General features: G+C 44.6%; 1 long non-coding RNA gene across 3 annotated transcripts in view; it reads right to left on the bottom strand.

The window, feature by feature from the left end:
- Positions 1-220: 220 nt before the first annotated feature.
- LOC141985718 (uncharacterized) overlaps positions 221-23,615 on the bottom strand; it is a 99,321-nt gene continuing 75,926 nt past the window's right edge. For all 3 annotated transcript variants that reach the window (XR_012639003.1, XR_012639002.1, XR_012639001.1), the window contains exons 2-3: positions 5,817-5,975; positions 221-1,895 (exon numbers count right to left, since the gene is read on the bottom strand). This is a non-coding gene — a long non-coding RNA (uncharacterized LOC141985718). The remainder of the gene's footprint in view (positions 1,896-5,816; positions 5,976-23,615) is intronic.

Raw genomic sequence — 23,615 nt, forward strand, 5'->3', positions numbered from 1 at the left:
TGCAGAATTCAACTCAGGTCTCAAGGCCTCTGTGCGGATCCTACATACTGGCCCATCCTTATGGCACAAATTGGCTCAGTGTCAGCGTAATAATCCCTGCTAGTAACAGACTTTCATAGATGTAATGATGTGAATAGTATTACAACTCATCTTTGAGTGTTGCACCTTTCTCATGCCTTTTCAAATGTCTTACAGCTACCATTTATATTGATCTATGTGGGGCAGTACTTTTCTTTCCAAAATCTTGTGATTTCAGCATGACTTTCTCTCTGATAATAAGGGTACATCGTCTTCCTGGCTCCTGGCTGTCAGATCTTTGCTTTGTAACACACAGCTTGGGGAAAAAAGAAAGTGAAACCCTCTGAAAACAGCTGATGTATTTCCTGAAAAAGATTAGGGTCAAATAAAGTGATCACATACAGCTGGAGCCCTTATTAAATACAGACATCCTTATAATAATAATATACTGGGGTATTCAATTACAATTTATATTACAGTAGCAGCTAACGGCCCCAACTGAGATCAGGACCCCATGTGATGTCCAGAATGTATGGTCTTTCTGAAATGCATGGTCTGATGGAATATATTTGCCTTTTAAAATAGATGTATGCTACAACATCGATAGGCACAGTATAAAAACCTGGAGAGAGAGAGAGAGAATTTAACACAGAGAAAAATAAATCATCCGGACAGTTTCAATCTTTTCTTTAATTTTCTCACCTTTTTTTCCTCCCAGATTTTATGAAAAGGTTGTCAAGATGCACAGTATCTCTCATCAGATATTTATTTATTCATTTAAAATATTAATATGGGAGAATCCTATTACAATACTGCCACACAGGAAGAAGCAGCCAGAAACAGACATGGATTGCAGCCCGGCAGACAGTATTAAACGTAACACCTTTTTTCCCCTGCTTTTATTTTATCCCTTCATTGACTCCCGTTGCAAAGAAATCTGCAAGTGCTTTCCCACCATGCACAGGAAACTGAGTTGTACAGACACTGTTTGTTTGAAATGGTAAAATATAATCGGTGTCAGGCGGAGATCCAGTATGAGTGGCCAAGATGTCAGCCTTTAGTTACTCACTTTTGAGGCCTGATGTGCAGAGAGTACTGAGCACCCACTTTCTGAAACTCAGGCCCCTTTATTATAATACCTAGCTGTTCTCATCAGTGGGTGTTAAAGTATTTACAAAGGAAGTCAGTCAAAGGAAGTTACATATGGGGAAACTGAGGCACAAAGTAGCAAAGTGACTTGACCAAGGTCACCCAGCAGACCAGGGAAAAAATGCAGGTCTCTTGTATCCCATTCTGGTGCACTACCCACTGAGCAACACTACCTCCCTCTTTATGGCATCTCCAGTTGGCCACCCCACAACCTGAGGCACTCAGCCTCACTTGTCCTTTTGAAAATCTTGCCTGCGGATGTTTTTAAATGCTGACTTTATTTTCCTTCCACTCCAGTAGACACTGCAGCATTGTGTTTTCTGGATGACTCCACCTAGCAGAGACGGCATAGAGCTCAGCCCCCTGCCTCCCTTGTTCGTGCTCAAACTCAGTGGTCAAAGTTTGCTCGTTGCAGCTCAGTTCTCATAACACCACATTTAGCACAGCTTGCCCTTTGTACTGGAGAAAGGAGCAGGGCTGAACTGGCATCACCTGCCAGCTCTAGGGAAAGCAGCCCCTCCAGGCCACAGCTGAGGGCACTGGAAGCAAGGCAACGTGGAGAATCTCACGCTTGGCTTCCTCTGCAGATTCGGCAGGAAGTCTTAGACTGGCTCTAGTCTCGTCCCCTCGCTCCTGGATTTTCCCGAGTCCCCAGCTTCTGTTGTTATTTTGTATTGTGGCCACAGCTAGGGGCCCCAACAGGGATCAAGCCCGCCTTGTGCTAGGCCCTGGAAAAAATGCATGACACAACAATGAGGACAATAGGGCCCTGTGGCGGGAAAAGCTGCCCCCAGCTGTGGGGTCGTTTCAGAATGGGCCCGCCCCCAAACTGTGCCAGTTCACCAGCTCCACTTGTGGCAATGGTTTGGCGGGGCAGGCATGCCCGCGCTAGCTTGAATCCAGCCCGAGTAACAATAGCGGTGTAGCTGCTGTAGGATGCATGATGGCATTGGCTAGCCGCTCCAGGCTGTACCTTAGGTCCTGGGAAGGCTGTGCTCTGGAGGTTAGCCAATGCTGCCAGCCTGCTGCCATTACCCGAGCTAGCTTTGATCTGGGGGTATGCCAACATGGGTTGCAAGCACACCTCCTGACTGCAGGAGAGACATAACCCGCCCCCCACATGTTAAAATGGGCCCTCCTTGGGGCCTGCTTCAGTGTACTTGGGCATGTGAAACCAAACAGCCCCTAAAACTGAGGGCAAAAAGCAGGGTAAGGACAAAGGCCTGCTTGAGACTTGACTGCCACAGTCTCCATGGGCATACACACACTCGCCAGGTCTGTTCACAGGAGTGGGCACACGCTCAGTAGCATCCAGAACATATTTTGACACACAAAGCCCATCGTCCCATGACACGGGGGGCTGAGCACTTTTGAACAGTGACCCTTGACCTACAGGTCAGCGAGACATTGGGCGTCATTGTCACATAGCAGGTGTGCATTCCAAGAGCTTCCCTGCGTACCTGAAAGTGGTGAGATTTGCACACACCTTGCTGGAAAAAGCCATTCTTTGTCAGCAGCCACCACTTTCTTGAAAGGGTGAAAGAAAGAAGAATTAGTAGGGGAAGCTAAAGTGGATGGGAACCTGGGAGACAGTGACCATGAGATGGTCGAGTTCAGGATCCTGACACGAGGAAGAAAGGAAAGCAGCAGAATACGGACCCTGGACTTCAGAAAAGCAGACTTTGACTCCCTCAGGGAACTGCTGGGCAAGATCCCCTGGGAGAATAACATGAGGGGGAAAGGAGTCCAGGAGAGCTGGCTGTATTTTAAAGAATCCTTATTGAGATTACAGGGACAAACCATCCCGCTGTGTAGAAAGAATAGTAAATATGGCAGGCGACCAGCTTGGCTTAACAGTGAAATCCTTGCTGAGCTTAAACACAAAAAAGAAGCTTACAAGAAGTGGAAGATTGGACAAATGACCAAGGATGAGTATAAAAATATTGCTCGGGCATGCAGGAGTGAAATCAGGAAGGCCAAATCACACCTGGAGTGGCAGCTAGCAAGAGATGTTAAGAGTAACAAGAAGGGTTTCTTCAGGTATGTTAGCAACAAGAAGAAAGTCAAGGAAAGTGTGGGCCCCTTACTGAATGAGGGAGGCAACCTAGTGACAGAGGATGTGGAAAAAGCTAATGTACTCAATGCTTTTTTTGCCTCTGTCTTCACGAAGAAGGTCAGCTCCCAGACTACTGCACTGGGCAGCACAGCATGGGGAGGAGGTGACCAGCCCTCTGTGGAGGAAGAAGTGGTTCAGGACTATTTAGAAAAGCTGGACGTGCACAAGTCCATGGGGCCGGATGCACTGCATCTGAGAGTGCTAAAGGAGTTGGCAGATATGATTGCAGAGCCATTGGCCATTATCTTTGAAAACTCATGGCGATCGGGGGAAGTCCCGGATGACTGGAAAAAGGCTAATATAGTGCCCATCTTTAAAAAAGGGAAGGAGGAGGATCCTGGGAACTACAGGCCAGTCAGCCTCACCTCAGTCCCTGGAAAAAGCATGGAGCAGGTCCTCAAGGAATCAATTCTGAAGCACTTAGAGGAGAGGAAAGTGATCAGGAACAGTCAGCATGGATTCACCAAGGGTAAGTCATGCCTGACTAATCTAATTGCCTTCTATGACGAGATAACTGGTTCTGTGGATGAAGGGAAAGCAGTGGACGTGTTGTTCCTTGAATTTAGCAAAGCTTTTGACACGGTCTCCCACAGTATTCTTGCCATCAAGTTAAAGAAGTATGGGCTGGATGAATGGACTATAAGGTGGATAGAAAGCTGGCTAGATCGTTGGGCTCAACGGGTAATGATCAATGGCTCCATGTCTAGTTGGCAGCCGGTATCAAGTGGAGTGCCCCAAGGGTCGGTCCTGGGGCAGGTTTTGTTCAATATCATCATAAATGATCTGGAGGATGGTGTGGATTACACCCTCAGCAAGTTTGCAGATGACACTAAACTGGGAGGAGAGGTAGATACGCTGGAGGGTAGGGAGAGGATACAGAGGGACCTAGACAAATTGGAGGATTGGGCCAAAAGAAATCTGATGAGGTTCAACAAGGACAAGTGCAGGGTCCTGCACTTAGGACGGAAGAATCCAATGCACCGCTACAGACTAGGGACCGAATGGCTCGGCAGCAGTTCTGCAGAAAAGGACCTAGGGATTACAGTGGACGAGAAGCTGGATATGAGTCAACAGTGTGCCCTTGTTGCCAAGAAGGCCAATGGCATTTTGGGATGTATAAGTAGGGGCATTGCCAGCAGATCGAGGGACGTGATCATTCCCCTCTATTCGACACTGGTGAGGCCTCATCTGGAGTACTGTGTCCAGTTTTGGGCCCCACACTACAAGAAGGATGTGGAGAAATTGGAGAGAGTCCAGCGGAGGGCAACAAAAATGATTAGGGGACTGGAACACATGAGTTATGAGGAGAGGCTGAGGGAACTGGGGATATTTAGTCTACGGAAGAGAAGAATGAGGGGGGATTTGATAGCTGCTTTCAACTACCTGAAAGGGGGTTCCAAAGAGGATGGCTCTAGACTGTTCTCAGGGGTAGCAGATGACAGAACAAGGAGTAATGGTCTCAAGTTGCAGTGGGGGAGATTTAGGTTGGATATTAGGAAAAACTTTTTCATTAGGAGGGTGGTGAAACACTGGAATGCATTACCTAGGGAGGTGGTGGAATCTCCTTCCTTAGAAGTTTTTAAGGTCAGGCTTGACAAAGCCCTGGCTGGGATGATTTAATTGGGGATCGGTCCTGCTTTGAGCAGGGGGTTGGACTAGATGACATCCTGAGGTCCCTTCCAACCCTAATATTCTATGATTCTATGAATGTAGCTTTACGCAATTAACACGGTAGCAAATGGCCTTAGCGTTGCTCCATATGGTGTGTAATTTAAATCATGCATCTTGAATGCTGCTAAAATTGATACAACACAATTTTAAAGTGGACAGATGTTTAAATTACACAAATTGCCTCCATTTCTGAGATTTTTTTTTAAACAAACAATAAATAGAATCAAATCGGACATGCTCCCCTGACATTGAGGCATCCAAAATAGGTTTGGGGAAAAAGAAGTGTAAATCATGGCACATGCCTGAAATTCTATTTTTACCCTTAAGAACACAACACTAGTGCCTGGGAGTGGTTTCCATTCACTGTGCTTATGCTTTAGTGTAAGTTATTAGGCTGGCGGAGCAACCTATCGTCCAGGTCAGGGAGCTGCCCAAATACAGCTCACACAATGTGGAATCAAAATGACAAAAGGAAAGAAACTTCGGAGGCCCAATCCTCCTGCCCTGACACAGCCATAACACGGAGGGGTGGCTGACTTTAGGAGTACAGCCAGCAAATTCCTCCCGTTCCTCAGAACTCTTGGGGGTGCTCACTTCTTATTCAGGGAGATGAAGCCCTGGCTGGAGATAGAGGGACTGCGGGAGAGGAACTGACCTCGCTGGATAAGGGTTGAATTAACACTTTTTGGGGGGTAGTGGGGGGAGGGAGACAGACACATCTAGGTTCCAAAGAGAAAAGGAAGAAAACCAAGGAGGGGCTGAGATGTGTTCCCCCGGGGCCTGGCAGTGCCCCCTCCCCCCCCGTCCATTAATGTCACCTACCTAATCCCATTCGCTGCCGCCAGCATGAGGAATGACTCACCTGCGTGCCCGAGGGTTGGATGGTTGGGGCCTTTGTGCATTTTGAACATTCCTAGGGCCACACAGAGCTGCAGACCTGTGACGGTACCACCCCACTGACCGCAGGCCTGGGTGAGACATGCATAATTTATCCCCTCAGGAGTAAGGCTCAGTGCATCCTCTGTGGGGGAAAAAAAATAAAACCCTATAACCAGCGGGCAGGGAGAGGGGAGGGCGAAATGCCATGAATTTTAATTTGGAGAGGTTCCTCCTCATCCCCCGCATTGGTGCTGCGGGGTTCTTTGTGATAACTTGGGGCCTGATCTGGCCAACACTTACTGGCAGGAATAAAGACAGGTCCTGTTCCCATTGGAGTCAATAGCAAAACCCAATAAACTTCAATGGGATCAGAGTCAGGCCGTTTATCGATTCCTATTGCAAAAAGCACCATTGATTTAAATGGAACTCCACGCCCTAATCGATGCTAGGTAAGGACTGTTTTGTAGCTAACAGTGCTTTTGTTGGCAAACAATTCAAAAAGTTTTTGCAAGAAGGAAAACAAACCCTAGATCACTGAAAGTTTGAATAAGGTAGATGGGGACATGTACCATCCACTCACTCTGCTGTGAGCCGATGTCACAGGGGAAAGGGTAGGAGGGTTTAATAAGGGGAATCCACATACCAGAAATCTGCTTTCCTGAAATGAAAAACAAGGCGGCCTACTGCAATGTCACTTGTTCTTTTAGAATGCAGATATTAAGTGTCTGCAATGGCTGTTGATCTGTGCTTTTAACTCCTCTTCAATAATATATTTTGTTGCATGACATGCCTGTAAAAGCTAGCCCTTCACGGCATAGTCACATACTTGGTGCAGCTTTATACAGAACTGACGTAAGACACTCCTAGTTTTCATAGCCCAGCAAAAAGAGAAAATAAGGCAAAAACAAGGTATATCATTAGGGCCTTACCAAATTAACGGTCCATTTTGGTCAATTTCACAGTCATAGGATTTTAAAAAATCATAAATTTCATGATTTCAGCCTATTTACATCTAAAATTTCATGGTGGTGTAATTGTAGGGCTCGTGACCCAAGAAGGAGTTGGGGGGGGGTCATTGAAGGGGGGAAGGGTTGCGGTATTACCACCCTTACTTCGGCGGTGCTGCCGTCAGAGCTGGGCAGCTGGAGAGCGGCGGCTCTGAAGGCAGAGCCACTGCCAGCCGCAGCGCAGAAGTAAGGATGGCATGTATGGCATGCATGATATTGCCACCCTTTCTTCTGCTGGTGGGATGCTGCCTTCAGAGCTGGGCGCCTGGCCAACAGATGCTACTCTCTGGCTGCCCGGCTCTGAAGGCAACGCAGAACTAAGGGTGGCAATACCGCGACTCCCCCCGCAACTCCCTTTTGGGTCAGGACCCTCAATCTGAGAAGCCCTGGTCTCCCCTGTGAAATCTGTATAGTATGGGATAAAAGCATGCAAAAGACCAGATTTCACTGGGGGGAGGTAGCGGGGCGGGGGGGGGGAAAGAGACCAGATTTCATGGTCTGTGACACATCCTTCATGGCCGAGAATTAGTTAGGGCCCTATATATTATATATGTAACTATGATATAATGCTTATAAATGCTAAATTTGCATATATAGTTAAGCCAAGCTATTTTCATTGAGACCCCTCCTTTCCTCTCAGAATGAAATTTTGCAACATGCTCCTTAAAATTATACCTCTTTATAACATTTTGCAGGAGAGATACAACTTTCTCAAATAAGGGCTGTTTTCAATGACTTAAAGCTAAAATGTTCTTTTAATTATAGTTTCAATCCTTCCACCTGCATTTCAATGTTTGATACAAGACCAGTTTACAAGGCACACATACCTGTAACCCTTATTTGCATGAGTAATGATTGTATTAACACACATGATTAGTTCCATGGAGGTCAGTTGGCCTACTCATATATGTAAGAATTAGTTATGTGATTAAGAATAAACGAATCAGGCCCATACTACAAACACGATATTGACCTGTATTTTACTTTGGGACCTTCGAGTCTGAGACTCAAAATGTATTCAATTTCCAATCTTCCATATACACTTTTCCATCTCATTTTAATCGGGGCACATCTCCTTACGTATATTTTTGTGGGGTTGTTTTTATATTATTTAAGTGAACATTAGTAAATAATCTTTATTTTAAAAGTTGATCTAGCTTTAATATGAAATTTAATTCACAAATGAAATATGTAACCATTTTAGAGCAGGATCTTGCATCAGGCTTAATTAACTTCACTCCTTGCACCCTGTCAAGGTTCCTTCCCCACTCTGAACTCTAGGGTACAGATGTGGGGACCTGCATGAAAAACCCCCTAAGCTTATTCTTACCAGCTTAGGTTGAACGCTGCCACGACCAAAGTGTTACACAAAGAACAGGGGAAGTGCCCACTTGGAAATATCCCCCCAAGCACTAGATCCCCTTTCCTGGGGAAGGCTTGATAAAAATCCTCACCAATTTGCATAGGTGAACACAGACCCAAACCGATGGATCTTAAGAACAATGAAAAACAATCAGGTTCTTAAAAGAAGAATTTTAATTAAAGAAAAAGTAAAAGAATCACCTCTGTGATGGTAAATACCTTACAGGGTAATCAGATTCAAAACATAGAGAATCCCTCTAGGCAAAACCTTAAGTTACAAAAAGACACAAAAACAGGAATATCCATTCCATTCAGCACAACTTATTTTATCAGCCATTTAAACAAAACAGAATCTAACGCATCTCTAACTAGATTGCTTACTGACTTTTTACAGGAGTTCTGACCTGCATTCCTGCTCTGGTTCCGGCAAAAGCATCACACAGACAGACAAGACCTTTGTTCCTCCTTCCACCCCAGTTTTGAAAGTCTCTTGTCTCCTCATTGGTCATTTTGGTCAGGTGCCAGAGAGGTTATCTTAGTTGCTTAACCCTTTGCAGGTGAAAGGGTTTTTCCTCTGGCCAGGAGGGATTTAAAGGTGTTTATATTTATGACACCCTTTATATTTATGACACACCCATATAAAGTCTTATTGATTTCAGTGGGACTTCACTAGAGTGCAAGGTCCAGGATACCACCACTTGGATTTGGGATTTTACTGTATATTGTAACTCCCAGAGAAGTACTGAGACCGTATTTTCAGGATTTAAATTTGAACGCAAATATATCTCAGATTTTTAAAATAAGAACAGCAATTATTTCTAGAAGGGGAAACCCTACTGATCTAAAACCCAAAACATTTACTTTTGCAAAATCAGTAAAATTAATGCTTCCTAAAAAATTAGCAAATACTAGTGATGAATTCAATCCATTATCAGACTGATTATTGTTTGGAAATATATTTTCAAATTTATCTGTTCCACAGATAAATCAATTTGTTATAAAAAGACATCTACGCTTATAACCTTGTAACTCAGGTTTTCAAGAAAGTTCACGAAGGAGTAGCTTGGTTTCAGTATTAACATAAACATATCGGCTGTTCAAATAAGCAGGCATAAACTAATTATTTACTTGTCTTTCATTTGATGATCAGGTTTTCTGCTTGCAAGGGCAAAATGTAGGTCATTCTGATCCTCCTTCCTGCTCTCACAATCTAGTTCAGAAGCTCGGTTTTTCTGCAGCCTTCTGCTGTGTATACATTTAAATTTTCCTACAGTCCCCAGAACTTCAGTTGCTGACAGAATGTTAACACCACCTATCAAATGGGAAGCAGAATCTATTTTAGAGCTTCAAAATTAATTAAAAAGCATCCACTTTGACAGGGTAAATAATCATGCTTAATATTGACTAGATAACATTTGAAGTAATTTACAAAGCAGGGAAGAGTATAAAGTGATTGTCTTCAAAGATACAGTTGGTATTTGTGTATGATCTGATCTTACAACTACCAGGGAACACCGATATTGATCACAGTGCTTGAAAACTCAGGACCGTAAACACTGAGGCTTTTGTACCGATTTTAAGAATAGTCTTTCAAATATTGTTTTTTAAAAGAGTCACTGAGAAGACTCAGGGCACTGAGGATATTGCTCATGCAAATTTTAAACTACAGGAGTGTACAAAGCATCATTCAATTGCATCCTTTCCTTCCTTCCTTTCTTTCTTGGCTTTACTGAATCTAAAAACCAGCAATGTAGATTTCCTTTTTATTTACTCTGGCAATTGAAAGAGGAAGATGCAATTTGATGTGGTGAAACCCGTTCCTTCTCTGTTCCTCCTACAAATCAAAACAAAATTTACAAAGACAAAAGAATGGATTCTTTGGCTTGATATTCACCCTTAGCCACCCATGTATCACACATAATTAGCAAGTGAAACCTACAAATTAGATCTCGTAATTTGGTAATTATACCACAGTCTGGTACTTTTTAACCTTTTCTTACCCAGACTAGAACACTCAAATGTTATTTTTGTTTTTCACAAAATAAATGGCAAAAATGAATGCCCTATCTGCCCACATACTGTCAATCTTTCATTCTGAAAATGGAATATTTGTGGTAAATTAAGTTTATATATATCATGGAAACATGCATTATTGTTCTAAATGTAGGATGTCTATCTAGGACTTTAATAGAAAGCTAATTACAAAAAAGCTTCACATGTGAAGGCTAGGGACATATGCCCGACCTTATTCACACACCCACAAAATGCAGTATTTACTGTATTTCTTCACCAAAGATATGTACAAGGGGATTGTATATTAAAGAAAGTTGTGGGTATGAATGTTGGCGTGAAAACAACTTGCACTGTTCTAACAGTGTAACATCCAGGCATTTTATGTGCAATGCCTGCTCTATTTATTAGAATTGTTCTCATGAAAACTCGAAAAAGATTTGCTTATGTTAAATGAGTAGTCAAGTGATCCTTGCCCTCCGCGCACACTCACAGAGAAACTGCAAAGAGAAGAGAAGCAGGATACATATTTTATAACTATTTGCCTATATGATATGATGGGCCTGATCCAAAACAGATGAAAGACTCTCACAGATTTCAATGGATCAGGCCCTCTATTTGTTCGGACACTCATTTGTCATAACTGAGTAAGCAGCCCTTTTCAGTGTCTCCTGAATCTGGTAATTCTTAGTCTTAATTTATAGCTGCAAATCTGATTAGAATCAACATTTTTGTTAATTGAAAAATTGCTCCCACACAACAATACCATAACTGAAATCGGGGGAAGGAAGAATAATTCTTTCAAAGGGCTTTAAAGTGTGGGGGGAAAATTCTAAAAATGATTTGCAAATTGCTGGAAACACAAATAACCCCTGCTGTTGATCTCAGGCCATTTGGTTTCTTCTGCAGTGTAATTATTGTTACCCAGCTATGGCCCTGATTCTGAAAGCCTAATTTTAAACACATGACCAGTCCGATAGGGATTATCACTATACAGGAATATGCAACAGCAATGTTAATGCCATTGGCTATCAAAGATTGATTCTTTGGTCTATTCTGCACACCTTGCTATTGTGGTATTTATTTAAAAGAAGGCTTGAAAACAAAATAAGTTATGCTTTTCAGTTCTCTCATTGCAGTGTCTTTTTTCACCCCACTAGCCTTTGACTGTCTTCCATTCCCATTGGCTGGGCAGCACTCTTTGGGAAATGTCTCTCTTCTCAGAGGCTGGCAGTAAAGAGCACACATTAACTAACAGGCTGATAGCTCTGGATATATCAATATAATTAGAAATCCAATTAATATTTTTCTGTGCCGGCTTTTTCAAACAGAAAAGGCCAGTTGATAGTGCTCTAAGGCTTTGCTATTTTTACTTAATGGCACTAGGGAAAGTGCTGACAAACGGCTCTTTCGTTCCTTTGATGAAGTCCCTAATAGCAAAAGTAAATTAAGGCCAATCTTCCCAAATTGTGACATAAAACTTAATAAATAACTGACTGTCCTTTTCTTTTATAACACTCGAAATGAGCTATTTTCTAAAATACCAGGCTGACCGGATGCCAGCTCATGCCAAGGGGCCCCTGCCTCAGTGGAACACTGACAAATAGAGCTGGGATCTTTCTGGCTCACCTCTGTGTTAGTATTGTTAAAAATAGGTATTAGAATTATGCAAATGTGCTAGTCTTTATTGCATGCTTGTATGTTGCTGTCTGCATTAATCTGACTTATAACATCTGCATCCCATATTGTAAGGTAATATTTAAGCATTTGTCTTAAGCCTCTGGGACTGTGTAAAATCACCAGATGGGAGGGAGACATTAACTAGCATAAAGTGTTGATCTCCAACAGAAGGTGTTATATCCTGGCCAACAAGGAAGGCCCGTCAACACCAGACAAACTATTGTGAAACATGAAAGGGGACAAAAAACTTTGTTCACTGGTCTCCCTCCAGCCCCATGAAGATGAGTCATGCAAGTGAATTTGTCCCATCAGCTAACTTTGCAGCTCAAAGCACAAGTGGGGAAGGGAATAAAAACTCCTAATCAAAAGGAACTGTATCTCTATGCTACTTAGACTCTGGAGGGCAGAGTTTTCTAGGCATAAGCAAGAGATCCCTAGCTGTTTAGCCCGGGATAGCCCTAAAGGACGTGTAGAGCTAGCTTATTCTAGAAGCTTCTATTATCTTCTGAAACTTAAGATTGTAACTCATTTGTGTACATATGTTTACCTGCTTTAAGCTTGTAAGTAACGCTCTTGTTTCCTTTTTCCATTAATAAATCTGTATATAGTTTATTACAGGACTGGCTACAAGTGTCGTCTTTGGTGTGAGATCTAAGGAGCAACTGACCTGGGATAAGTGACCGGACCTTTGGGATTGGGAATAACCTGAGTATTGCTGGTCTGTGTTGGAAGGGACCATCTATCACAAAGGCAGGCTCGTCTGGGTGGTGAGACAGATCAGAATATCCAGGGCGACTGTCTATGCCTCCATGTTCAGGCTGTTACAGTGACTGAGGAATTAACACTTGATATTTGGCTGGTGAAATCTAAGTGCAGGATTCACAACCAATTTAGTGTTTGTGCCCTGCTCCTTATTGGTCTGCTCTGATGTTGGTACTTGTGCTCTCGAGCCACTGCAAGACAGCTTGACACTGGTAAAAATTAAAAAAAGCCAAATGATAAACTAAACTAATCTTTTGCCTGATTACATTAATGCAGAAAATGTTATGGAAAGATGAATACAAAAACACTTGAGCAAATGTTTTACTGTTTTTAGAGGGCACTTTCTTCAGTTCTAGGCTAATGAAGATGGGTTGCAGGGCTTTATCGTTTTATGATACGCTACTCCTTGCAGTCTGATAACATAAGAGGGCATTTGATGCCATGCGTTAACTTTATAGAGAAGATCTTTGAAACTGGAGAGCAAACATACAAAATAACAATACATTGTTTAGCACTTTAGGGCATTTTCATCTTCAAAGCATTTACCTGTTTAATCTACACAACTATCTGAAGTGGCACTGATCTAGGTTATTAAGGTATATGCTTATATGTAAACATATAATTCTATACAATATACTTTTCTTGTCTTTCATTTCAAAGGATTGTCACCAGTCCTCTGACAATGCAAAACCAAACACACACTCTGAAGAGACGAAAGACAAAATAAAACCCAATCATGTAAATAAGCCTTTGTCACTTTTCCTAGACTTCAACTAACATTGGGAAAGTATGGACCGCATGAGGGAATTCTAGATAACTTAGGTCTGGATGTAATCAGAGCCCTTTCTTCAGCTGTTGGGTTTGGTTTGGTCTGAGTGGAGGTCCGCTACCAGCAATGTGACCTGGGGGGGATACACAGGGTCGTTATGGCAGTAGCCAAAAATCACGGTTTTCCCTCAGGTCCCAACCTGCAGTTGAACCCAGCAGTGCACACCCCAGAACCTGTGTGGAGCCTCATTCACCTGAGACATACATTGCCTTGTCCTGCATCTCGTGTAGTCATTTATTCTGTGCAAAATAAGTGGAAGACACTGAGCACAATTTTCTAAGCACCTGAGTGATTTAGGAGCCTAAATCATATTGAAAATCAATAGGACTTAAGCCCAGGATGGGGCGGGGCGCAGCTGGGAACACATGATAGGTTGTAAGCTGTCATAGGCAAGCAGAAGTAATTAGTGGCTTGTTTTTTCATGCCAGAATGGAGGCGATGGAGATTAATTTCCCCATTTGGGGAAGGGATTGATTAGCAGCCACACATAACCCTGCTCTGCTGTCACATACAGGGACCCTGAATCACCTGGACTAGCCCCACATCATGCAGTCCTGGCAGAGCACAAGGAGGCCTGTGAAAGAATTACATCTCCTGGGGCTGAAGGCCATTCAATGCACCACCGAGGAGCATCAGCCCATGCAATCTCCTCCCAGGGGCCTGTTTGCACAGCCTCAGGGAAGCAGTCAGCACAGTGACCTCGCTCTACTTCTGTGGCACTGGCCTGTTCTCCTAATGCTCCCTTCCCGTCCTCACCTTTGAATCCTCAGTCACTACCAGCAATACGTTACCCTGAAGCACCCGACACCCTGCCCATCTCACTTTGCAACGCAGCTATCGCCCGTTTTCAGCCACCTGCCCTCCTAATCACTTCACTATTTCACCTCATCCATCTGTTCTCCATTCCCCTTATTACTTTCCATCCTCTTCTCACCCCATGAGTTCCTCTGCCTCGTCTCCTACCACCTCACCTCCTCCCTCTTATCCCCTCGACGCCACTGCCTCCTCTCCCCCATCACCTCAGCATCGTCTCCTCCCCTCACTCAAGCGTCATTCACACCTCCACATCCTTCTTATTTTTCAACTTGCTTCGCCCAGTCCAGGCCCACCCTTCATACCAGATGCCTGCCTGTCCTACAGAACAACTCTGGAGAGGTCACAGGACTATGCCAAATTATGGCCGCCTTTTGTTATCCATGGCTAACCCTGCAACCTGTCCCAGCTATCACATTCCCCCTCAGCTCTTTTTCCTTCTCATAATTGTTAACTCTTTCTGTCCTCCGCCATCTTCCCAGCTCATTTCTGCAGGCCAAAGACTATGTGCTTGGGTCCCCTATCCGAGAAATGTTTCCAACTGCTACTGCGGCTTACTCCTCCACTTGTCTCCTCCTAGACTTTCCTTCCACCGTCTTTCTCCTGCCTTCTGCCCTCTCCATTCCATGGCCCTAAGGTCACTGATAGCCTCCTCCTTACTATAACCACCGCTTCCTGTTCTTCCCCATCTCCCCAGTGCCTCTGAAACTCTTCCCTCAAGGCTAGCTCTCTCCTCCCCTGGTTCCACCCTACTCCAGGCTTCCATAACGCTATGGTATCCCTGTCTTTTTCCTACCTTGCTGGCCATTCCAAACTCCTCTTCTTTGATGGCTCCTCATCCTCCCCTTACTCCATACCTCTTTAGGTGCCACGGTTTAAATAAGACCCTCACTGTGGCTTATTCCCAATGTTACCTCTCTATGCCTGGCCTCTTCTTCACTGACTAGTGACGTAACTCTCTCACATAGCTATATCTTCCATGGACCTGCTAATGTCTGCTGGAGGGGGGCCTCACAAGACCTGGTGGGGCAAGGGTTCCCTTCCTCCTGCTGCTGACCTCATACATCACAGGGAAATTCCCCCAAACAAAAAACTTTATTGAAACAAGCGTGACGGTGGAAAGTGTGTTCCACTGGAGTCCACAACATTAGTCAAAAATTCTACACGTTAAAAAAAAACCTCCAACAGCAACAACCCCAAATGACCCAATTGTTAAGAAGTCTGGAAAGGAACCGTCCAGGGATTCAGCCAGTTCCTCACTGCCCTATAACCACTGGCTCCAATTTGGGGTTCCACTGTGGCCCCTCTTGATTAGCTCCATTGAAGGAAGAGGACTGGACAGACATTAAGCATGGCATAGCAGAACAACAGAATCGTACAAGTTAGAGGTGGAAAAGTTCTATGAGCTTATCCACTCCAGTCCCATGGGGTCATTACATGATTATTTCCTACCTACCTACATTTACTGGAGATGTATTTATTCTAGTTATAAACATCCCAAGGGATAGCCATGGAAGGTGATGGGGTACAGAGGAAGTATAGAGGGGGACAGGGCAGAAATAATTCTTTATCCACTTGTAAAACTTTCAACATTTTGTATTTTCTGGATATAAGTCTCTTAGGCACTTAGGGGCCAATCCTTCTCTACTGAAGTAAAGGGGAATTTTGTCATTGACTTGAATGTCCTTCAAGTTTTCAAGATAGCAAAAGGGGCCCTCTCCCCATCCCCATATTGTTAGCTACTTCCACATTGCACCCTGACGTAACTCTCTCACATAGCTATATCTTCCATGGACCTGCTAATGTCTGCTGGAGGGGGGCCTCACAAGACCTGGTGGGGCAAGGGTTCCCTTCCTCCTGCTGCTGACCTCATACATCAGCAAGCCAGCCTCTCGGGAATTCTTTCTGCACAGGAGGATTCCCCAGGTGACACAAAACCTGCAGAATGGCTCTGTGCTACTTTTTCCTGCAGTCCCCGGAACAGGACTTGTCTGGTTTACATCCCAGTCAAACCACTTCCTGGCCAGCCACAGAATCTAGGGCAGGGTGAGCACCCTTCCACTTTGCCTGCCCTTCTCCCCCAGCCAAGTTGCACCAAAGCTTATCTCAGCCACAGAGCGACGATGACTCCACCAGACTTACCCACCCAACAGTAACATTCCCCGCTTTGCAATCTGCAAAAATATGTGTAAAGGTCAAATGGACAAATTCCTGGGAGGAGATGATGCTGAGAATTTGACATTTATACTGCAGTAGCACTGACAGAAGAGTCAGGGCCCTGTTATGCTAGAGACGGTACAAACTTAGGGTAAAGCTCTCTTGCCCAGAGCGCTTACAGAGTCCTGCTACTGTGCTAGGAGAAGTATTATTATATCCAGAGCTTTTCAACATGTCAATCAATCAATCTTCCTTCCTTCCAGCAAGGGCTTTCCTAGTCCATACTAAAGGGCCTGAGATGGAAGAACTGGCCCAGTTTAAAGAAGAATCCCAGCAGACTTCAACATGAACATAAAAATAAACTGACTTAATTTGATTAATATCTCTCCATTCCAGCATTGACTACTTGAGCTTTTAGTTATTTCAGCTTTCGGAAGGGGGGGGGGGGGTTTAAGAAACTGGAGTAGGGGACAGCCAGCCTTCCAGCCCACCCCACCTCCCTCTCCTTGCTGCAAGGGGAAAGGAATTCACTCTGCGGATCTGCTCTCCGCCAGTTCCATTGCACAGCGAGCCTGTGGTTTTCCTTTATTTTATCACTGAAAGAAATTAAGGTCAGCACTCACAGGGTTAATGGGGGGGGGGAGTGGGGAGAGGAACTCTGCAATGTTTTCCTAGCTCCAAAGTGGAGGCTTGCGTGTCTCAAAATCGGTGACAAATGTTCCAGCCGTTAAGCAAAACTTTGTTTATATTGCGTGCCTCTCAACAGAAATGAAGAACTGGGGAAACAATCCACACAAGTGCCTGGCAATCTGCTCTGGTTCTCTCTTAGCGAATATGACAAGCTCACCTGCTGCGGGAGGCTGGAAATAAAAAGGACAATCTCACACTATCAATAAAACATGAGCCCCAGCCCAATTGCAGGCCGAGTTACCCACCAGAGACCAAGTGTAATGCTTCGTTTGGTCGATGATGGAAGTGCTTTAGCCTGAGGTAACTTTCGGGGAGGCCATGTTTGCGTGCAAGCCTTCACTTAAAGCGAGACAGGGCAGCCAAGCTAATGTTCACACGAGTGTAAACGTACAGAGAAATGCACGAACCGCATGAGATGTTACATCACTCAAGCCAGTCAGCTTTGGTAGTGGCCTCATGTTTTATTGAAGCTTCCTCCTCAGAGGACAGCTAAAAATTCACTCAGCGCCTGCAGAGAAGTGTCTGTTTTGGCTGTAGAGAATGGTTCCCAATCACAGAAAGATAAAAACATCAAAATAAGCTAATAGGGATATGCCTTGAAATGCAGTCCCTAGTGGGCATGGGGCCAGGTTTCAGGGGGGGCCACATTAAGCACAGATCAAGGGTTTGCAGTGCGCAGCCGCACTTGGCGCCTGAGAGCTGCGATACGGCAGGCAAGCAGCTGTAAGCGGATGCTGCTCCAGTGAAGGCAAACAGGCAAGAGAATTCGCTAGAAAGATGGAGAAACCCATCCCTCAGAGCTTGTTATAAATCAGTGCAGGGCGAAGAGGTTCCCCCCCCCCCCAATCAAGCCAAAGGGGTGTGCATATGTCCAGGGGTGGGCAAGGAGAACTGATTGATTGCGTTTCCAGAATTCATTAGCAAAGTCTGGATAAAAATGGGTGAGATTCTCTTCACTGCTGTAGGCCTCTGTGGGGGTGCAGAGAGGCTGTCAATCGCATGCAAACGGCTGGGAGAATTCCCTCCGCACAGACTTGGCCTCGGACAGCTGTAGACTGTCCTACGTGGGCCTCATCACAACCCTGCCTGCAGGGGGTGTGCCAGGAGTAATGAATCCCGCCTGCCAACTCCCCACCCTGCCCCACGCCTCTGGAAGGCGCAGCCCCTAACTATTTGTTCCAGGAAATCTTTAAATCGCTGCAGGCATTAATTCTGTTTTCTTGCTCTTCCTTTAGATAAATTCCTGAGCAAAAATTAGCATTGGTCCGTTTTGACTTTGAGTTGTCTCCTAAACCATAAACTTGCTGGGGCAGGGAGTGTGTGTGTGTGGTGGGGGTGGGTCCTGATGCTTGTTTGTGTCCTTATGTGCGTTTGTGTCCTTATGTGCAACCGCTCTAGGAAGAATAAATACAGAATTATGACAACTGCTCAGTTCTGTATGTCTTTGCCACAATCCTGGTTTGTTAGGTCTTTGAATGACACTACCATTAATATTCATTCATGGGGCAAATGATTCAGTTGGGGGTGAGTTTAAAAAGGGTATTTCCACTGTGTTTTAGTTGGAGTGGGAGTCTTTTCAGCATTATTACAGACTCCTGGTGAGCAGGGATAGAATTACAGCTTTAAATCGGACGCTGAGTTTTGAGTCTGTGTGTAGCAGTGTGTGGTGGGAGGTAGATGGGTGTTTGTTGCTTAGAGTAACATGTGAGAAACCTCTCTCCTGACCCAGTTTGCCAATTATGGGTCAGAGCTGGGGATAGAAAATGCAGATTTTCCCTTCATCTGCTAAATTGCAGGGGGTTGGCTGTAATTATTAGCTACAGCACTTGCCTTTGGGCAGTGGGACTGGCTGGCTCACTGATATATTATGTAGGCCACTGATAAGAAACAGCATTGTCAGATCAGTACCACAATGGAGGATCAAAGGGGCTAGGTGAAATGTTTGCGTAGCTATTTAATCATCTAAATACATACATTATTGGCCAAATAATTCACTGTTTACTGACAAGTAATAACCACAACTAAAATACCTTTTAAAAAAAAGTTTTTTTGGCATGTAGTTAGCATTTTATGCTTTTTAAATTTTAGTGTACAGAGGGGAATTGTATATGAAATTCTATCACTTACAGCAAAAGTTTAAAGAACTGCTGATATCTCCTGGAAAACTTTGAAAAACCTGTTTAGCCTGAGGACATTCCATTTCTCTATCATATATTTTTCTGTTTTTCTTCCTGTTTTGTTTAATTATGGATAAGTGACATCAACAAAGCTACCAGAACTTTGGCCAAGATATTAAAAAATAAGGATCTAAAATTAGGCTTATAAATAGAGCTGTTCAGGAAATTAATTCTTCCCCGTCCCTAATAAAACTTCAAAGAAAAAAAATCATTAATTTTTTTCTTTGAAATTCTTCATGTTTTGGGTAACAGAAAACTGATTTTTTCCCCCCTGAAAAATGAAAAAAAGAGTTTTTGGCTGAAAATCCATTTTTTTCCCCCATAAAAAATAGATCTTTTTTTCCCTGCAAAAGGTTGATTAATCAAAAAAAAAAAACATTTTGTTGAAAAAAAATGTTTGGTGGGAAGTGTTTGACCAGTTTTTCTCATAAGTTTATATTCAGGATTCTACATAAATTGTCTGACTTTCACAAGTATTGACACCCAGCAGCTCCCATTTACTTCAGCGGGAGCTGCTAGGTTCTTAGAAGATTTGAAAATCAGGCCATTTATTTAAATACTTAAGGAAGGATCAAAGAGTCTAACCTTAGATATGATTTTTTTAAAATCATGGCCTTTGTTTCTGAAGAATTTGTCTACTGAGGTTGATGCTTGTTCCCAACCTGGAGTCACTACGCTGTGAGAGCGCAACTGGTGACAACTAGGGAAAGGGCCAGACTGCAAACTCTGAATCCATATCTGGACTAATGCCTCCTCCTCCCATTGCTAAGTAGATAAGCAGACTACTTAAAAATCTGGACTACAAGAATTGGCATTATATGCATTTTGGGGAGGGTTGCTCTCTTACAGGTTGATTTTCATAGATTCATAGAGTTTAAGGGCAGAAGGGACCATTATATCAGCTAGTCTGATCTCCTGCACAACACAGGCCATTAAATGTCATTCAGTTATGAAGGGCAAATGGCAGTTAGATGAGTAACTCCCTTTGAAAGTCAGTGGAAATTGGCCACCTAACTGCCCTTTGTGCCTTTGAAAGTCTCCCCTGTTCTCCCCATCTCTTAGAATTCTGGCTCACAAATATACAAATGAATCCTACAGGGTCTTGGGCCAGATCCTCACCGAGCCCATAGTGACCTCAAGAGAGCTACTTTGATTTACACTAGCTGAGGATTTGGTGGTTTGGCTTTAGGCTTCAATGCCACAGAATGCAAGAATGTAAAGATCTTCTTTACTTGAAACCGTGACCTTCACTCAGCAACAGTTCGGCCCGGGTCATTGATTTTATTTGGTCACAGGTTAGAATGAACTAGTTGGGGATTGGTCCTGCTTTGAGCAGGGGGTTGGACTAGATGCCCTCCTGAGGTCCCTTCGAACCCTGATATTCTATGATTCTATGAATGGGTTTGGTTATTTAGCAATGAGCAGAGCTGGCCTGAGCTTTTCAGCCAGAGCTGTAAAACAAAATTTTACCCCCTCAGCAAGTATCAGTGATTTCTGTCCACCATTATCACACAAGACCCACCTCAGGACTTTGGACTGTGTTAGAAAAATGGGTCTTTAGGGCATGGATAAGGGGTGAAGCTCAAGAAGGAGAAGGCAGAACGGGGGGGGGGGGGGGGAGAGGATGGGAAAAGGGAACTGGAGAAAAGCAAGAGAATTGTACGTGAATGCAACTGTAACAGCCAGCGCTGCAGGGAAATGAACTAACACTCAGTCTGAATCTCCAGAGCTTGAGCTAAAAGAACCAGGCTCGGGGGTGGCATGGGGACTTGTAACAGCCTCGCATCCTCTGCAGATCAGGCCCAGAGGGAGCTGGCAACATGCTGACCAGTGGGCTCCACAAGCAGAAGGAGTGCAGAGGAGAGAGAATGCAGAGATTCAAAGCAGATGCAAGACGAAGAAGAAGAAGAAGGGAGATGAGATACACAGAAAGTGAGACAATAAAATGTAAATAGCCATCAAAGAATTACATCAAATAGAACACAAGTGAAAAATCGGCCTCATGAGACGACGGGTGGAGATTTTCAAAAAGGGCACACAGCACCAGGCTAGCTGCTGCTGAAGATGATTCTGGGTATGCAGCATTTTTGAAAATCAGGTTACCTACTTTGGCCAAATTTAGGCCCCCTACCCTGGGCCCTTAGGTTATGCAGGAGCAGGTGGTCTGCAATGACAATAGTAAGGACCCTGACTTGCCATCCCGTACAGTCAGAGGGAGTCATATGGGCCGTGGAGATGGCCTGGCATAATATACAAGTGAAGGTGGAGTCACCGCAGGTTAGGGCAGGGTTATGTAAATGAGCCCATCTAGGTGGACCCCATGTCAGCAGCAGGTAGCAGAGGGCCTGCCACGGGTCTCCTAGCCTATAGTGGTTTACCTCGCCAGTCCTGGGCCAGAGGGAACGTGGCTGCCCACCCGTGTCGTGCTGATCAGCTGGGCCTCGGCGTCCTACCAGAAAGAGAGAAGCAGGCCCAAAGACAGCCCTAGCACAGGCCAGGTTGTCCCGCTGACACAAGGCGCTTGCCCAGGCTGCAGCATGCAGGCGGACATTGACCTACCCAAGGACTTTGGGGATTTGCATAGAACTTGCTGGGTTGTGAGAAACCGGCTTCACTTACTTCCTTTCAGGGCAGTAACAGCCACTCCTTACACAGCCAGGGTGTGATATGGGAGATGGCTTACACAACTGCTCAAACAGCCTACCCTGCAATACTGGCGTACCGTCTTCCTCTTAGGAGCCTAAAACCGGCCTTAGCAGCTTCACCTTAGGCCTCTGGTTTTGGAAACAGGAGCTGGTTTGAAAAGAAACCAGATCAGTAGAATGGGGGAGATGAAAGCAGAGCCGGGAACAAAACAAAGGAGAGGAGAATGTTTACGTCAACTGACATTAGCGAGAGCCGCTGTGTTCTATTTCTGTAATCATTTTCTCACTACGTTGGCAAAGGTTTTGGTCTTTCCATGAGTCGTGAGACTGGCTTAAAAAAATAACGAGATTTAAGATGTAATAAACCTTGGATTTTTTTTTAAATGTGCATCTGGTTTTTGAACCTTTAGGGGCCAAGCTTTCAAGCTTCTCTTTGCAGTCATGGGGGCTAGAAATTTTTTTTTTTAAATGAAAGCTGAGTCTCTCACATACTCACATGACTCCCGGGGCCAAGGCTTTGACAAACACAGCAAATATCACTAGACTTGTGCTGAGCTGGCAACACTTTCACACACAAATAAATTAGAGGAACAGCCCCCATAGTGCCACTGTTTCAGCTGCTGTTGCACTTTGCAGTGTTGGTGCGGTCGCACCCATTAAGGGAGGTAGTGGTGCCTAGGGGTTGGACTCAGAAGACCTAGGTTCAATTCCCAGCTCTGCCACTGGTTTATTGGGTGCTTAAGGCAAATCACGTCCCCTCCCCGTGCCTCAGTTTCCCTGTGTTTAAAGGAGATAATGATACAGACCTCTTCATAGAATCAGAAGATCAGGGCTGGAAGGGACCTCAGGAGGTCATCTAGTCCAACCCTCTGCTCAAAGCAGGACCAATCCCCAATTTTTGCCCCAGATCCCTAAATGGCCCCCTCAAGGATTAACCCACAACCCTGGGTTTAAACAGGCCAATGCTAGACTTTGATAACTATGGACGAAAAGCACCGTATGGGAGTTAGGTAGCATGAAAAGGACACCCTCTGACAAACAGCACAGTGTCAGCTCTGTCTCAGAAATCTAATCATAGCACAGAGTAAAAATCCAGACGCTGTTTCACTTCCCCTTCTCCCTCCATCAGATCAACTGATGGAAAGCGGTTGTACAGCCAGCGAGAAGTGGAGAATTGTGGGCCCATCTAATCACTGCTCAGACAATCGGCCACGCATTTGGAGAAGGTTAGGGAAATAGGACAGTGAATCATAATCAAGATGGCGGGGGGAGGAGAGTGAAAAATCATACTTGTGGCAAAAATATGGATCCTGTTCGGGGAGGAGGAAAATCAGAGCCAGTTGGGAGCATGTGCCTGCCTGTCTCTCTCTTTACAATAGCTCTGGGTGACCTCCGCAATCATGTGACTGCCTCCTGCAAACACCTGTATGTGTCAGAGGGATACAGCTGTATGGTGCCTCTGCTGATCCATTAGCAGCATGTGCCGCATGCCAGTTGCTGGCCTTTAGGGAAGAAGGAAATGCATTAGAGAGATGGAGGCAGACACGGGGGGGGGGGGGGTCTGCAACCAGACTTAAACCTGCTCTTCTGATTGCTGCACTCTTTTAATCTTCATACCTTACATTGCTTCCCCCCCACCCATCTTCCCTT

This window comes from Natator depressus, chromosome 4, assembly GCF_965152275.1.
Source record: "Natator depressus isolate rNatDep1 chromosome 4, rNatDep2.hap1, whole genome shotgun sequence".
Taxonomy (NCBI): Eukaryota; Metazoa; Chordata; order Testudines; family Cheloniidae; genus Natator; species Natator depressus.